This window comes from Bison bison, unplaced genomic scaffold, assembly GCF_000754665.1.
Source record: "Bison bison bison isolate TAMUID 2011002044 unplaced genomic scaffold, Bison_UMD1.0 scf7180017864056, whole genome shotgun sequence".
Taxonomy (NCBI): domain Eukaryota; kingdom Metazoa; phylum Chordata; class Mammalia; order Artiodactyla; family Bovidae; genus Bison; species Bison bison.
In genome coordinates this window covers 1,419,852-1,425,303 of record NW_011494628.1, presented here as the reverse complement: position 1 = coordinate 1,425,303, position 5,452 = coordinate 1,419,852, and positions in this window count along the sequence as shown.

Genomic DNA, 5,452 nt, shown 5'->3' with positions numbered 1-5,452 from the left:
GTTTTGTCACTAATTTAAAAATGGGATGGGGGCAGCATGATACAAACTGAAAACCCAACTTCTTTGCTGTTTCCTACATATGCTATTTCTTTTGTAAATAAGAATGATCCCCACCCTGATCAAAAAGTAGCATATATTGATTACAAAAACTATAGAGTTAAATATAACTCATCTGCCACCCAGAAAAACAAACTCATATGGTTGTTCTTCCAGCCTTTCTCTCCTGAAAGTGGTGTGTGTCTTTTAAAGCTCTGTGTATCAGAGGATTTGAAAAAAATGGTCAGGTGTTCCATATACTCTTTTGGACTGGCCATGTGCCATGTGGGAGCTAGTTCCCTGACCAGGGATCAAACCTACACCCCCTACATTGGAAACACGGAGTTTTATTAACCTCTGGACCACCAGGGAAATTCTTGGTCAGGTGTAAACCACTTCACTGTTGGTAATACTGAGTCCCATTATAAAAAGATGAATACATAAAAATATTTTAACTGGTTCCAGTATGGGTGGGCTTTATCGTAGGCTAAACACTGCTGCAGTGAAACTTAGGACAAAACTGAGGCTGTGTTGAGGACTGGGTAGGGAGAAGGCCTGCATACGTAGGGTGGATAACTGACAACCACACTGCACACCAATGTGCAGCAGTCCCCTCCCTCACTGGCAGTGGAGTTCATCTACCTGCTGCCACCCACGAGGTAAAGTAAATTTACAAGATCACATAGGAAGTTGATCAGAGTGTAAAGCCTACACTCAGGACAGCCATTCTACCCTAAGTGACATGTCTTCATTTGTGCAGTGATAAATTTCACACTCTAAATTTGCTCATTAGTGTTCCATGAATGGAATATTCATTTGTAATGTTTAAACATCAGTTTTTTCATGAAGTGTTCTTAATCTTCCTTGTGGCTCAGATGGTAAAGAATCTGCCTGCAATGCAGGAGACATGGGTTCAATCCCTAGGTCAGGAAGATCCCCTGGAGAAGTGGGGTATGGCAACCCACTCCAGTACTCTTGTCTGCAGAATCCCATGGGTAGTGGAGCCTGGTGGGCTACAGTCCATGGGGTCCCAAAGAGTTGAACACGACTGAGCAGCTAACACTTTCACTTTCTTTCATAAGGATCTTAACCATTCTCCAGGTAGTTAAACATTTTACCACTTTGTAATATCTTAAGTCTTGCCGTCTGGAACCTTACATTTACATGTAATCTATGGGTTTTCATGGTTTTTCTTATGTTCTCTTAATGCATGTTAACATACATTCAGTGGGTATACATTTACCCGTTGAGAGGTGAATACAATTCTCTGTACAATCAGGAAGCTCATAAAGATTTTTAAAAGTATGAATGGAAAAACTTTTTTTCTTCTATCTATCCCCAAATAGCGCCTTGTGATAATGGAGAAAGTACCTACCCAGTTGTAAATGGTCAGAAATTTTCTGTAGCGTCACTTTTCTATAAATACGAAGCAGAAAATAAAAAAAAAAAAAAAAATGGCTCAACTTGCTATAGTTTGCAGGCCTCAGAACCGCATTTTTGGCTGTGGGGTGAACACATTGTCACGTTGACTATTTTGAGTACTTGTTCATATCATACTTAGTAATCACCTAGAATCCCCAGGACCTAGATCAGTTTGGATAAATGTTCTATTTAACAAAGGAGTAGATTTTATAATTTTCCTTTAGATTGTCACTTGAGGACTGTTTCTGGAACAGTCCTAGTCATTCTAGTAGTTGAACTTTGAACATTGAATCTGGTTCATCTTAAACACTGGTAAAGCCACAATTAACTTGCTTTCTTGGGTAATGTCCCCAAAACTGATTTGATTTCCATTGTCCTTGATTCCTTATCAAAAAGAAATGTAATATACCCCTCTATGAAGTAGCCTGTGGACAGTTAGACTTTCTGAAAGTAAAAATAAAGTTCACAGTTAACGTGATCAATGACCACTCACTTTTTATGAGCAGCTTTTGAGAAAATTTTTTTGATATTAACCACTTGTCAATTTACATGCAGACTTCTGTCTTGCTTGTGTTTGCTGTGGAGGAATATCTTACTTTATGTAATCAGCACAAAACAGTCATGTCATAGTTTTATGGGGAACACTGAGTCTTAATGTTTGGAGAGATTCGTTTTCTCCTAGTGGGCAGGATGATGAGAAAGTTCCCCTATGCTGTTGCTATGTGCAGTGACTTTGTTGTGGTCTAATTTTTACTAGCCCTGGGTGCTTGCTAAAAGACAACTAGTGGTAAAGAACCTGCCTGCCAATGCAGGTGACATAAGAGACTCAGGTTTGATCCCTGGGTTGGGAAGATCCCCTGGAGGAGGAAATGGCAACCCACTTCAGTATTCTTCCCTGGAGAATCCCATGGACAGAGGAGCCTGGAGGGCTACACTCTGTGGGGTCGCAAAGAGTCGGACACGACTGAAGCAACTGAGCGCAATTGTTTTTGAGTCTGCATGTGGTCTTTGAACAATATAAGCATGTGTAGTGTAACTGAAAACTTTAGGATAAATTTAGCTTTGCTGGTCACTGGTGGTTTTACTTTCTTAGAATTGTAGTATAACATGGACCCCTTAATTTTTCTGCTGAAGGACTAGTGGTAGTATAGTGGAAAGAGCACATTTTGGGGGTAGGAAAAGATTTGGTTTTTCATCCGAGAATCTAAACTTCTGCTCCCACCCCGACTGGCTCCAGCACTGTGGTTTTTAGGCAGATCGCGTAACTTTTCTGAATCTCCATTTCCTCATCCAAATCTAGAGAACATAAATTGAGTCTGTTTCTGATGTGGATTCCTCTAAGGCAGGGTCTTTCAGCCTCAGCTCTATTGATATTTTAATCTGGGTAATTATTAAAAAATTTAACACAACTTGTTTTTATGTAAAAATGGGATATTTTGTTCATCGTGGACTTTTTAACTTGAATTTTTAAAGTATAGTTGATTTACAATATTAGTTTCAGGTGTTCAACATAGTGATTCAAAATGTTTATAGATTATGCTCCATTTACCCTGGGGCTTCCCAGGTGATGCAGGGGTGAAGAATCCGCCTGCCAATGCAGGAGACGTGGATTTGATCCCTGGGTTGGGAAGATGCCCTAGAGTAGGAAATGGCAACTCACTCCAGTATTCGTGCCTGAAAAACCCTATGGACAGAGGAGCCTGGCAGGCTACAGTCCATGGGGTTGCAAAGAGTCAGACATGACTGAGCACACATGCGCCTTACATTCCATTTAAGGTTGCAACATTTTGGCTAGATTCCCTGTGCTGCACGATGTGTTCTGCTTGTTTATTATGAACAGTGGATTGTATGAGCCGGGTAGTTCTTTGTTGTGGGGGCCACCCTGAACGCTGAGGCACGTTTAACAGCATCCCTGCCCTCCACCCACTGGAAGCCCTTGTTGAGACAACCACAAATGACCCTGTCCCTTGAGGACTTCAGCTCTAGGGAAAGTGGCTTTGGACATCAAAACCCTACAGAAAGAGAAGGAAGTATACTGGCACTTACTGAATGCATTCTAGTGAGCCGGCTCTGTGCTCTTCCTCAGGGGTCATGATAATTCTCTCAACTCTTTTATTGGTGGGAAAGCGAGGTGAAAGGTCATCTGACCAAGTTAAAAGGTTAATCAGAACTTCTGACAGACTCCAAAGCCCACGTTCTTCTGTATGTGGTAATAGAGTGACCATAGCATGCACTTACCCAGGCTGAGAAGTTGATCAGCACCGTCAACACACACTTTCATCCTCACTGAAGACTCTAAATGTTAAGTTCTCCAAATCTTTTATCTGAAATTACCCGTAAAGGTCAATCATGTTCAGCATTTGCTGTGTTTTCACCAGGCTGTACCCAGTTTTCCAACCCTGTACTTACATGAAACACTACAGCTTTTCTTTACTAAATAAATATTCTTAATCTGGTGTTTTCAAACCTGATCAAAATCAGAATCTTTCCTAGAGGAAAAAAAAAGTAAAACATCAGTGCATCAGAAGGAGGCGAGGAATTATTTATTGAATACTTTTGTTTGACAATTGCAATTGTTCCTTTGAAGAACAAGAAACAAGCTTGCCTTTTCTTTGACCGTTATATTAGAAATAGTGATTCACAACACTGGCTGTGTTTCAGAATTTCTCAGCGGCTTATAAAAATATAAACCTACCCTCAGAGATTCTGACTGAATTGGTCTGGATGGGAATGAAGCATCCAGATGACTGTAATGTATGAACTGAAGGACCACTGGACTGTGAGCCGTCCTATGTGATAACTGACATCTCAGCCCTAAGAACGAGAAGTTTCATTTATGATCATTGATGCTGTATTTGAAGGATAAACTGATGTGCTTATCCATTTATGTGTTTCTGTACTTAGCCTTTTCTCACTGGCTATAGATGTTTACCACCCCTCACCCCAACAACTTCTGTACAAACATATCCTCCATCCCAGACATTTCCTACAAATATGGTTTTGTCTTTTATTATTAAAAATCAGTAAAGTGCAGAGAATCAGGAAACAACCCCCTCTGTACTGAGTCTTGACTCCAGCTGAGTTAGAAGGCAGTTGGGCTTCCCTAGTGCAGAGTACATCATGCGAAATACCAGGCTGGATGAAGCACAAGCTGGAATCAAGATTTCTGGGACAAATATCAATAACCTCAGATATGTAGATGACACCACCCTTATGGCAGAAAGGGAAGAAGAACTAAAAAGCTTCTTGATGAAGGTGAAAGAGGTGAGTGAAAAAGTTGGCTTAAAACTCAACAACATTCAGAAAACTAAGATCATGGCATTTGGTCCCATCAGTTCAGTTCAGTTGCTCAGTCATGTCCGACTCTTTGTGACCCCATGAATCACAGCACGCCAGGCCTCCCTCTCCATCACCAACTGCCGGACTCCACCCAAACCCATGTCAATTGAGTCGCTGATGCCATCCAACCATCTCATCCTCTGTTGTCCCCTTCTCCTCCTGCCCTCAATCTTTCCCAGAATCAGGGTCTTTTCCAATGAGTCAGCTCTTCGCATCAGGTGGCCAAAGGATTGGAGTTTCAGCTTCAACATCAGTCCCACCAATGAACACCCAGGACTGATTTCCTTTAGGATGGACTGGTTGGATCTCTTCGCAGTCCAAGGGACTCTAGAGTCTTCTCCAACACTATAGTTCAAAAGCACCAATTCTTTGGTGCTCAGCATTCTTTATAGTCCAACTCCCACATCCATACATGACCACTGGAAAAACCATAGCCTTGACTAGACAGACCTTTGTTGACAAAGTGATGTCTCTGCTTTTTAATATGCTATGTTGGTCATAACTTTCCTTCCAAGGAGTAAGCATCTTTTAATTTCATGGCTGCAATCACCATCTGCAGTGATTTTGGAGCCCAGAAAAATAAAGTCAGCCACTGTTTCCACAGTTTCCCCATCTATTTGCCATAAAGTGATGGGACCAGATGCCATGATCCTGT